Here is a 13,369-nt window from a genome sequence, read left to right as displayed (position 1 = left end):
GCAGGATTCAAAAGAACTGGAGACCGCTGTTGTCTCCTTTGTGGCAGGTCCTTTGTGTGAGTCTGCCGAATCAAATGGCAAGACAGCCAGTAATGACAAGAAGCTCCTGGGGCTCATTTCCTTTTTTGTTAAATTTAGAGTACCCAATTCATTTTTTCCAATTAAGGGGCAATTTAGTGTGGCCAATTCACCTAACCTGCACATCTTTTGGGTTGTGGGAGTGAAACCCACACAGACATGGGGAAAAAGTGCAAACTCCACACAGACAGTGACCCAGAGCCGGGATCGAACCTGGGACCTCGGTACTGCGAGGCAGCAGCACTAACCACTGCGCCACTGGGCTGCCACCCTGGGGCTCCATTCCAGCACTAAGTGCTGTTAAACATGGGCCATGATCTCGCCAACACGGCCGTCGAGAAACACCCTGCCAATCGCGCCCAAAATGACACTTCGAAATTTTTCCGTTAAATTGCACCCTTAATCTTTAATTCCACACATTATTAAGGAATGTCAGAACACTTAACCAAGTAGGAAAAGTAGAACAAAAGCAACAGGAAAGAACTGGTTGTTTGAATCAACGGATGAAAACAGAAAAGCTGTGTGGTAGTCTGTGTAGAGGTATTACGGTACCTGGTAATGCTGGTATTGGTAGATATTGCATGTTTCCTATTGGTCAAGCTGTATGGTAGCTCCGCCCTGCAAGGTGGGGTATAAGAGCCCGTGCCACCCCAGCAGCCTTCATTCTGTACCTGAGCTGCTGGGAGAAACATTTAGCTTATTAAATTGATGCACGATCAATGACCATTAAAGCGAGGTTGTAGTCCAACTGAAGAAAGCTAACAACAGTCCCTGGAGAGCTCAAGTAGTGGTGGTAAAGACCGGGGAGAAACATAGGATGGTCATCGACTACAGTTACACCATCAACAGGTTTACGCAGCTGGATGCGAACCCTCTCGCCCGCATATCCGACCTAGTAAACAGGATCGCGCATTACAAGGTCTTCTCCACGGTGGATCTTAAGTCCGCCGACCACCAGCTCCCCATCCGCACTAGTAACCGCAAATACACTGCCTTCAAGGCAGATGGGCGGCTCTATTGCTTCTTAAGGGTTCCCTTCGGTGTCACCAACGGGGTCTTGGTCTTCCAGCGCGAAATGGGCTGAATGGTTGACCGGTACAGTTTATGGGCAACATTCCCGTATCTCGATAATGTCACCATCTGCGGCCACGACCAGCAGGACCACAACACCAACCTCCGAAAATTCCTCCAGACCGCAAAGATCCTTAACCTTACATATAACAAGGATAAATGCATGTTTAGCACCGACCGCCTAGCCATCCTCGGCTACGTAGTTATAGTCCCAGACCCTGAACGCATGCGCCCCCTTATGGAGTTCCCCCTCCTTCACTGCTCCAAGGCCCTGAAGCACTGCCTAGGGTCTTTCTCTTACTATGCCCAGTGGGTCCCCAACTATGCGGACAAGGCCCTTCCCCTGATCCAATCCACAGTTTTTCCTCTGTCGATAGAGGCCCGCCAGGCCTTCAGTCGCATCAAAGCAGACATTGCAAAGGCCACGATACACGCCATCGTCGAGTCCCTCCCCTTCCAGGTGGAGAGCGACGCGTCTGACGTAGCTCTGGCGGCCACCCTCAACCAAGCTGGCAGACCCGTGGCCTCCTTCTCACGTACCCGCCATGCTTCCGAAATACGCCACTCCTCAGTCGAAAGGAGGCCCAGGCCATAGTAGAAGCTGTGCGACATTGGAGGCATTACCTTGCCGGCAGGAGATTCACTCTCCTCACTGACCAACGGTCGGTTGCTTTCATGTTCGATAATGCACAGCGGGTCAAGATAAAAAATGCTAAGATCTTGCGGTGGAGGATCGAACTCTCCACCTACAACTACGAGATCTTGTATCACCCCGGGAAGCTAAACGAGCCTCCTGATGCCCTGTCCCGCGGCACATGTGCCAAATGGACCGCCTCCGAGCCCACCACGAGGACCTCTGCCACCCGGGGGTCACTCGCTTTTTCCACTTTATCAAGACCCGCAACCTGCCCTACTCCATCAAGGAGGTCAGGACAGCCACCAGGGACTGCCAAATCTGCACGGAGGGAAAACCGCACTTCTACCGGCCAGAGAAAGCGCACCTGATAAAGGCTTCCCGTCCCTTTGAACGCCTCAGTATGGGCTTCAAAGGCCCCCTCCCCTCCACCGACCGCAACACGTACTTCCTGAATGTGATTGACGAGTATTCCAGGTTCCCATTCGCCATCCCCTGCCCCGACATGACCGCAACCATGGTCATCAAGGCCCTCCATAGCATCTTTGCACTGTTCGGGTTCCCCGCTTACATACATAGTGATAGGGGGTCCTCCTTTATGAGCGACGAACTGCGTCAATTCCTGCTCAGCAAGGGCATCGCCTTGAGCAGGACGACCAGTTACAACCCCCAGGGTAAAGGACAGGTAGAGAGGGAGACTGGAACTGTCTGGAAGACTGTCCTAATGGCCCTACGGTCCAGGAATCTCCCAGTCTCCCGCTGGCAGGAAGTCCTCCCGGATGCCCTCCACTCCATCTGGTCGCTGCTTTGTACCACGACCAACCAAACACCTCACAAACGTCTCCTTGTCTTCCCCAGGTAGTCCTCCTCTGGGACCTTGCTCCCGACCTGGCTGGCAGCTCCCGGACCCAACCTGCTCCGAAAACATGTGCGGGCGCACAAGTCGGGCCCGTTGGTTGAGATGGTCCATCTTCTCCACGCTAACCCCCAGTACGCTTACGTGGCGTACCCCGACGGCCGACAATATACGGTCTCCCTACGAGACCTGGCGCCCGCCGGATCCCCACGCACACCCCAGCCACCAGTCCCACCCTCCCTCCCACCAGTGCACCTTACTGGAGGATCGGTCCTTCCGCCAGCCCCGTCTAGGCCCCCCCCACCGACCGACGCACCCCGCAGACGCTCCTTTCCCAGGTCAACCGTTTTCCCCACCAGCGTCATCTAGGGGTGTTGAAGCTGCCACAGAGATCGAGGCCAAGCTCCCGGAGTCACAGACGCCCGAGCCTCCACCGGAGTCACCACCGAAGCTTTGATGATCAGAGAGGACGACCAGGGCCCCCGATCGACTGATTGCTTTATTTTAATGTGTATAGTTAATTATGAATCTGTAAATAGTTACAAAACGCTCTGTGGAAGTATTACGGTATCTCCATAACTATAATTTCTACCACGTTACCATGTTGTAATATTAAGCCACCACCCCTGCCGGACTCCTTTTTAACAGGGGGTGAATTTGGTAGTCTGCGTAGAGGTATTACGGTACCTGGCAAAGCTGGAACACCATTGGTAGATATTGTATGTTTCCTATTGGTCAAGCTGTATGGTAGCTCTGCCCTGCAAGGCGGGGTATAAGAGCCCGTGCCGCCTTTTGAAAGACTTTTGAAAGCAGCAAGGAAGGAAATAAGGCAGAGACCTGGAGAGGGAGTTCTTGAGGAGAGGGGCATGGTGGCTGAAGAGTCGCTACAACTAGTGGAACATAAGAGTGTGGGGATAAAGATTGCACATGTGTCAGAATAACACTGAGAATATATTACTGAAGATGGATGTAGTGTGGGAGAAGATGGCAGAAGAATTGGAAGGCAGGGATAAGGATATTAAAGAGAAGCAATGGAACTCAATAAAAGCTAAAATAAAGGAAATGTTGCGCTTTGAACTAGGATTCAGGCAACAATGAATTGTAATTTATAGATACTGGAAGCAGGGAGACTGGCTAGGAGATCATTGGAGAATCCAAACCTTCAAATAATATAAATTTAGATTAGAGATTTTACAGCACTGGGGTAGAGGTTAATCATGTTTTGAAGGTGACAAAGGCAGTCTTTGTGATGGAATAGATATCGTGAGGAAATCAAAGCCCTGGCTCATGTAAATATATCAATGTTCCAAACTATCACATGCAGCTTGAGATGTCAATGAATGACATGGTTGGAGTTGTGGGGCGAAATTCTCCCCCAACGGCGGGATGTCCGCCGACTGGCGCCAAAGCCGGCGCCAATCAGACGGGCATCGCGCCGGCCCAAAGGCCGGAGGGATTTCCGCCCTGCCAGCTGGCGGAAATGGCGTTTGTTTCCCCGCCAGCTGGCGCGGAAATGCGGCGCATGCGCGGGAGCGTCAGCGGCCACTGTCAGTTTCCCAGCACATGCGCGGGAGCATCAGCGGCCGCTGTCAGTTTCCCGCGCATGCGCAGTGGGGAGAGTCTCTTCCGCCTCCGCCATGGTGGAGGCCGTAGCGGAGGCGGAAGGGAAAGAGTGCCCCCACGGCACAGGCCCGCCCGCGGATCGGTGGGCCCCGATCGCGGGCCAGGCCACCGTGGGGGCACCCCCCGGGGTCAGATCGCCCTGCGCCCCCCCCCAGGACCCCGGAGCCCGCCCACGCTGCCTGGTCCCGCCGGTAAATACCAGGTTTGATTTACGTCGGCGGGACAGGCAATTCCTGGGCGGGACTTCGGCCCATCCGGGCCGGAGAATCCAGCGGGGGGTCCCGCCAACCGGCGCGGCCGGATTCCCGCCCCCGCCCAATCTCCGGGAGCGGAGACCGGCGGGGGCGGGGGCGGGATTCACGGCGGCCAACGGCCATTCTCCGACCCGGCGGGGGGTCGGAGAATGACGCCCAAGATGAGAGGTAATAAAATTGGTCTGGAGAGAGAGAATGTTACAAAACAAAAAGACCAAATATGCCTTGTGCTTTTGAATCAGTGTAAGAGTTAAAATATGCATAGCAATTAGATCAATACATTTCCAGTGAAAAGCAGGTAGCTGACTTGGATTAGCAGTAACTCTAAACCAGGGCATCATCTGAAACTGGGGTAGCATTAGGACAGTGTCAGAAGCCAGGGGCAGAATTTTATCCGCAGCGGGGGGAGAGCGGGTTTGAATGCATGCAGGAGTGGGGACTGATAACAGGGAGGGTCAGGTGAAGGTGACAAAAATCTAAGGCAGGTGCAATAACTTCCAAAAAGCTGAAGTCATTTGTGAAGCTGGGAAATCAAGCTTTCAGATCTCCTGCCGTGAGTGCAATACTGGCGGGAAATCCCTGAACAGTGGCACGGGGTTGGAAACCCAAAATGGTTCTGGGTTTCACCGCGACAGCTTTGGAGGTGAGCAGGAAACCTCCATGAATCTGTTGGATAAGTAATTCAAATATTGATTATGCTTTTGTAATGACTTAGGCCAGACCTTTGAAATTGGCTGATTAGAATATGTGTTCCCTGATTGGTGGCCCACTCAGGGAACCCCTTTCTCTGTATATAACATGGAGTGTTAGATCCTCTGTTCTGGTTCAGAGAGTCACATCAGCCAGGGCTTCCCAAACTGCCTGAAACTTGCCATGGTCAAAAAGACAAAAAGACAGTGGGAAGCAATTGAGCTATGAAATTAGCAGCCTGGAAATGATTTACATAGTGAAACATACTCCCTCCAGCATTGCACTCACGGCAGGAGATCTGAAAACTTGATTTTCCAGCTTCACAAGTGACTTCAGCTTTTTTGAAGTTATTGCACCTACCTTAGATTTTTGTCACCTTCAACTGAGCCTCTCTGTTATCACTAAACATGGCGACAACTTATGCAGCTCGATCTTGGACTTCTGATGAGGAACAAGAAGAGCAGCAATACCAACAGCACTAGGGAACAACAACGGCAGCAACAGTTGCCTTCTCCCAACTCACATGCCACTCCATAGGGCAAAAGGAATGGACATCAAGCTCGAGAGAGCTGGGACCCGTAAAACAGGATCTACAGGCAGAGGATTAGCTTTGGCAAGGAACCAGTGTCAATGGATGCTTAGGCTTTCATGGCAGGTTGTTGCTGATATCTGCAGCTTTCTGGAACAACACTAGTAGACCAGGTGGATATGAACTGTCAGTGGACATCAAAGGTGACTATCACTGGATGGCTCGCCTCTTCCACTCATCCGTGGGAAACATCACTTCACTGCATAAAAACATGAAAACAATAGACGTAGGAGCAAGAGGAGGTCACGCAGCTCAGCGGGAATGCTCCACCATTCAATGAAACCATGGCTTATCTGATCTCGACCTAAACTCCATTTTCCTGCCTGTTCCCTGTAAACCTTGACTCTCTAGTGACTGAAGAACCTGTCTATCTTAACCTTGAATATATTCAATGCAGTAGCCTCGGCGGTTCCCTGGGAAAGAGAATTGCCAAGATTCACAATCTTCAGAGAGAAGTGATTCCCCTTTATCCAGAGCATCCCTACAGTGCAGAAGGAGGATATTTGGCTCATTGGGTCTGCACCAACCCTCCAAAAGAGAACCTGACCTAGGCCTACTGCCCCACCATATCCCATAACCCTGTAATCACACCTAACCTGAAAATCCTTTTGGCACTAAGGGACCATTTAGCATGGCCAATCCACCAAATGTGCACACCTTTGGACTGAGGGAGGAAACCAATCACCCGGAGGAAACGCACGCAGTCACAGGGAGTCATTGAGGCAGGCTACCTTGTTCTGGGGCCATTTTCAATAGAATCACTGGCTGGAGCTCGTTTTTGGTAATGTTGTTTGCTCTGAAAAAGTAACACAGGCGTTACGCGTACTGATCCAAGATTCAACAGCAGGGTCAAAAGCATCCAATCGACCAAACAAAAGCATAGTGAAGCACTGAATGCCAAACCTTAGTCCAAGTGAGAAGCAAAGTCACAGAGAGGTGGCTCAGTCAGCAGTGATGCACGTCAACAGCTCCAGTTTATCCTTGTCACCAGTTTAATAAAGACGAGGGGAGGCCGATGAGAAAACAAGATGCTTATTAATAAGAACAGCTATTTACATGGGGCCCGGTTGTACCTTACCATGTTCTCTCTGTGTTGGTCAGTTCCTGAGTGGCCAACCTTTTATACAACACGATTATCACCCCCGTAGTTAGTGGGAGAGCTCACACTCCTCGAGCCACAAGGAGAAAACAATTGACCCCGCCCCGTGTGTCACGTGCAGGTTATTACACCCAGACTTTCCGGCCCGATGGGCTGAGTTCCCAAACGCGCAGTTGACGCATGGTCACAGCAGTCGGGAACCCGACGTGGCGGCTGCGGACTGTGTCCAGCGCTGCCGCACTTGACCGAGATCCGTGCCGCTGGCCTGAGGGACTTCTGCGAGGGCTGGGGGGACTGGTGGGGGGGTGGCCAGGGAGTGTCCTGTGGGGTCGCGAATGGCGGGTCGGGTCCGCGCATGGCCAGCGCTATGTTGTATGGCGCGACCGCTGCAGGTCATCACCATGCGGATGCGCAGCCAGGGACCCGGCCATTCTCCAGCTGTTTTTTGCACGGGAACCAGGAGTTTCACCGGGCGCCGCTGCTAGCCCCTTACCCGTCCTGGAATCGGTGAGGGTTCAGCGTCGATTTTGGCATCGTATAACACCTGCAAATTCTCCGTTTCAGCTGGCACTTAGCCACTGAAACGGAGAATCCAGCCCACAGAATTTCTTTCCACTTGTGAACCCTTTTTGCTCTTGTTTATTGAGTCAGATTTGAATTATATTGCTATTAACTTTGATAGACCAAGGTCAGAGAATAATGGCTGGGCTGACTGCGTATTGATTTAACCTAACATGGTTAGACCTTGTTAACTTTTCCACAACTTTGTATCATTCAGATTAATGAAAAAAGAACTGGATTTATATGATGCCTTTTCCAACCTCAGGCTGCCCCAAAAGTCAGGTATGTTTCTGATCCAAGTCATTCTGGAGTTCACCTGGAAGAACAGATGGAGCCTCAGTTTAATAATGTTCAAAGCAATAGCTTTTTAAATCACTATTTGGAAATGATTGTCCAATTGTTAAGTGCAGAAAGGATGTTCAAACTATTTATCCAGATTCAATAAGCATCTTGAAATTGATTAATAAAAATTTAATTTAAAATATAAGCTTGTTATATGTTAAGGACCAGATTTAAATATGTTTTCTGCAGTTCTTAGTGATTTCTAAAATATTGATGCACCATGACTTGATACGTATTGATAATAGAAAATGCCTTGAAAAAATGTTAATGGAGTGCTGATGGAAAAAACAGTTCAATATTCTCAAATCCCAGTAAAAATCAGTAATATTGGCACCAGTACTACTGGAGTTCCATTTTAAGGTACCAAAGAAAAATTCAGACAAGTTGAACTGTTCGCCATCATTTACAAGTTTTACTGTTTACTCCTTACGCTCCCTTTAAAATTTAGTTGCTATGCGCCTCGCCTCTTTTAAAACAAAAGTAAATGGTCCCTTTCATTTATTTTTGTAGTCATGTTCACGTGGTATTTGCCCCAGAACAAGGGAGCCTGTCAGGTTTGTCTGTTTCTGTAATAAGTCCACAGAGGCAGAAGTCTTCACTAGAATCCCTTTTATTAACAAAACCAACCGCAGTACTGTAATGATATGCAGACATGTAACCAATGGGTAATCAGAAAAAGACACAACCAATGGGTAATCAGAACACCCAGTTGTGGCATCACCACAAGAGGGCATCACATGAGACAAGACACACAGGCCCTCTGCCCCTTCCACTGGCAGAAACCTAGAGAGCAAGACGTGTGTAGTAAGCAGCACCGTCACACCACCACATGTGGTCCAGAGTAAGTTCATATAGTTAGTAGAGTGTACTGTGTTACTAGAGTCAGATCAGTAGAGTATAAAACTCATTTAGGAGTTTTGTTAATTGCTCAATAAATACATTCAACTTACCTGGAGGTCTGGAGTATTCTTCAACAGCGCCTGCACCAAGTAGTGGCTTATATTACTCAAAGTAACATAACAACATATGTGTTCTGATTACCCATTGGTTGTGCCTTGTTCTGATTATCCATTGGTTACATGTCTGCATATTATTACAAGTATGACCATGTGCATTCAGCATGCTATCTACACTGGGAGTGCAGAGGATTGGACACTCCCTGTTATATACAAAGAAGCGGTTTCCTGATTGGCCCACTAATCAGGGAACTCGTATTCCAATTGCCCAATCTCAAAGGCCTGGTCTAAGTCCTTACAGTTTCTGGCAGGAAAATTGTGATAAGGGGCGAGGGGTCGGAGAATCGCCGGGGGCTGGCGTGAATCCTGCCCCCGCCGCTTGCCGAATTCTCTGGCACCGGATATTCGGCGGGGGCGGGGGCGGGAATCGCACCGCGCCAGTTGGCAGGCGCCCCCCCCCCCCCGCGCGATTCTCCGGCCCGGTTGGGCCGAAGTCCCGCTGCTAAAATGCCTGTCCCGCCGGCGTAGATTAAACCACCTACCTTACCGGCAGGACAAGGCAACGCGGGCAGGCTCCGGGGTCCTGGGGGGGGGGGGGGGCGGGATGATTTGGCCCTGGGGGGTGCCCCCATGGTGCACTCTTTTCCTTCCGCCTTCGCCACGGTCTCCACCATGGCGGAGGTGGAAGAGACTCCCTCCACTGCGCATGCGCGGGAATGCCGTCAGCGGCCGCTAACGGTCCCGCGCATGCGCCGCCCGGAGATGTCATTTCTGCGCCAGCTGGCGGGGCACCAAAGGCCTTTTCCGTCAGCTGGCGGGGCGGAAATTAGTCCGCCGCAGGCCTAGCCCCTTAAGGTTGGGGCTCGGCCCCCCAAGATGTGGAGCATTCCGCACCTTTGGGGCGGCCCGATGACCGACTGATTTGCGCCGTTTTGGGCGCCAGTCGGCGGACATCGCGCCGATACCGGAGAATTTCGCCCAAGACTATCTTTGCAAATATAGTTACTCAGTCACTGTGTTGAATAGTTGGGTTAAATCCGGGTCGTGGTCTTGTTACGTTAGTGCTGCTTGAGATATAGTTGTAGTTAATAGAACAATTTTTTATGTAGTCGGACAAATAACCTTCATCAGAAGATAGATACCTACTTTCAGTTCACAGACGTCAGTTCTGACCTTCTGTCAAGGGTTCATTGGCAAACAAAAGGAAGCATAGTCAGCAAGGATTTTCCTCTGCTCCAGCTATTTATATTCAATTTCATTATCAACAACCTCCAACCTCCATTGAGGCACATGATACTCTAAGGCTTTACCTGTCACCACCAATACAACAGTGGGAGTTTGAATAAAATATCTCTTCAGAAACCAATGGCTTTTCTATTACTTTGGTTCATTCCATAATCATTCCATAATTCTTAATCTTCATAAGCATCTTCGGGTAAATTACTGTATTGGTTCTGGCAAAAGATCTTTAAATGAAACACTAATTCATCTTTCCTATTTTTGTTCCAGAGGAACTTCCAGCATTTTTTAAATCTGAAATCTCTGGAGCTTGCAGTTTTTCTTTTTCTTTATTTAAGTACAGTACTGGTAATTTGCACGATCCAAAAGGATAACAATGTCCACACTGCAGTCTGATCATTGAACATAAGAACTAGGCATAATTCAACCCCTCGAGCCGGCTATGTCATTCTATACTATCATGGCTGATCTCATCTCGGCCTCATCTTCATCTTCCTGCCTGCTGCCCATAACCCTTCATCCCTCTACTAATTAAAAAATAATCTATCTCTTCCTTAAATTTGTTCAGTGTTCCAGCATCCACTGCATTCTGGAGTAGAGAATTCCACGGATTCACGACCCTTTGAGCAAAGTAATCCCTCCTCACTTCTGTCTCAAATCTCCCACCCCTTAGCCTAAAACTATGGCCTCTCGTTCTGGAATGTCCAGCAAGGGAAATATTCACTTTACGCCTACCTGGTCAATCTCCTTTAACAATTGTGGTAATACCAGGTATTGCGGTACCTGAGAGGTGAATGACCATTGGCTAGACCTAGGGGTCTACCATTGGCTAATGTACAAAGCCCCGCCCTGAGAGGCGGGGTATAAGAACCGATGCCATCCCAGCAGCCTTCACTTTCTGTATCATCGCTGCTGGATACAGTTCTAGCTGATTAAAGCCGATTAGATATGACTCCGCTTTGTCTCGAGAGTATTGATTGTGCATCAACAATCTTATGTACCTTAATTGGATCCCCTCCCCCGATTCTTCTAAACTCCAGCAAGATCAGGCTTAAACTGCTCAATCTCTCTTCATAAAATAAGTCCTTCATCCCTGGAATTAATCTAATGAGACTTCTCTGAACTGCCTTTAATGTATTTACATCATTACATCAAGTACGGGGATTCCACCGACCAAAATGGATAACCTCATACTTATCCACGTTAAATTCCATCCGCAAAATTTTGGCCCACTCACCAAACCTATACATATCCATTTGTAATTTTCTTATTTCTTCATTGCAACTTGCTTTCCCACCTATTTTAGTGTCATCTGCAAATGTGGCCATGGTACATGTTATGCCTGCATCCAAGTCATTAATATAGATGGTAAATATTTGGGGCCTGAGGACTGAACCCTGTGCCACACCACTAGTTACAGCTTGCCAACCAGTAAAAAACCCATTTATCCCCACTCTCTGCTTTCTGTTGGTCAGCCAGTCCTCTATCCAAGTTAGTATATTACCCCCAACCCAGTGGGATCTTACTTTGTGAATTATTAATCTTTTCTGTGACACCTGATCAAATGCCTTCTGGAAGTCCAGATACAACAGGATCTGCTTTGCTTGTTACATCTTCAAAGAATTCCAGAAACTTAGTCAAACACAATTTACCCTTCACAAAGCCATGCTGACTCTGTTGGATTGCATTTTGACTTTCCAAATGTCCCGTTACAACTTCCTTAATAATGGATTCCACTCTGGATTGAAGCACTACACAGGGCGAACTTCACTACCACATGTACAGGGCTGAGCCTAATGCAGCTAACGATGATGCACAGAGCGCACCTAACCAGAACCTGAATAAGTGGGGGACAAATGTGAACGGTGCCAGGGAGCTCAGGCCAACCATATCCACATGTTCTGCGCTTGCCCCAGACTTGTTGGTTACTGGGATGACCTTCTTTGAGGCAATGTGCAGGGCTGTGGCAATGAGGGTGGAGACATGCCCAAAAGTGGTGGGGCGGGATTCTGCGGACATCGGCGGGGTGGGCAACTCTGGCGGGAAGGAGTGGCGTGAACCAATCCGGCGTTGGGCTGTCCCAAAGGTGCAGAATCCTCCGCACCTTCAGGGGCTAGGCCGGCCGCGCCGGCCAGCGGGGAAGGGATTTGGTGCCACGTCAACCGGCGCCGAAGGGACTACGCCAGCCGGCGCATGCGCGGGAGTGCCAGTGAGTGCTGGTGTCATCTCAGCGCATGCGCAGGGAGGGGTTTATCTCCGCGTCGGTCATCGCGGAGGAATAGCAGCCGCGCGGAGGAATAGAGTGCCCTCACGGTGCAAGCCCACCGCGGATCGGTGGGCCCCGATCGTGGGCCAGGCCACTGTGGGGGCACCTCCCAGGGCCAGATCCCCCCGCGCCCCCCCGAGAACCCCGGAAGCCGCCCGCGCCGCTAGGTCCCGCTGGTAAGGACCTACTCTAATTTACGCCGCGGGACCGGCAAAATATGGGCGGCCACCTGGGCCATCGCGGGCCGGAGAATCGCGGGGGGCTTCTGCCAGCAACCTCCGACCGGCGCGGCGCAATTCCCACCCCCGCCAAATCTCCGGCGCCGGAGAATTCGGCAGCCAGCCGGGCGCGATTCACGCCGCCCCCCGGCGATTCTCCGACCCGGCGGGGGGTCGGAAAATCCTGCCCTTGGTCTTCGGGGTTTCAGATCAGTCAGAAATCTTCATAGGGAGGTGGCCGACGCCCTAAACTTTCCCTCATGAATGCTCGCCAGAGTATCCTGATCAACTCGCAATCGGCAACAATTCAGGAAAGTCAGGGGGCAGATTTGAATATGGTAGCCATCACAGAGGAGAACAAAGAACAAAGAACAAAGAAATGTACAGCACAGGAACAGGCCCTTCGGCCCTCCAAGCCCGTGCCGACCATACTGCCCGACTAAACTACAATCTTCTACACTTCCTGGGTCCGTATCCTTCTATTCCCATCCTATTCATGTATTTGTCAAGATGCCCCTTAAATGTCCCTATCGTCCCTGCCTCCACTACCTCCTCCGGTAGTGAGTTCCAGGCACCCACTACCCTCTGCGTAAAAAACTTGCCTCGTACATCTACTCTAAACTTTGCCCCTCTCACCTTAAACCTATGCCCCCTAGTAATTGACCCCTCTACCCTGGGGAAAAGCCTCTGACTATCCACTCTGTCTATGCCCCTCAGAATTTTGTATACCTCTATCAGGTCGCCCCTCAACCTCCTTCGTTCCAGTGAGAACAAACCGAGTTTATTCAATCGCTCCTCATAGCTTATGCCCTCCATACCAGGCAACATTCTGGTAAATCTCTTCTGCACCCTCTCTAAAGCCTCCACATCCTTCTGGTAGTGTGGCGACCAGA

This window comes from Scyliorhinus torazame, chromosome 15 (assembly GCF_047496885.1).
Source record: "Scyliorhinus torazame isolate Kashiwa2021f chromosome 15, sScyTor2.1, whole genome shotgun sequence".
Lineage (NCBI taxonomy): Eukaryota > Metazoa > Chordata > Chondrichthyes > Carcharhiniformes > Scyliorhinidae > Scyliorhinus > Scyliorhinus torazame.
This window is presented reverse-complemented; position numbering follows the sequence as displayed.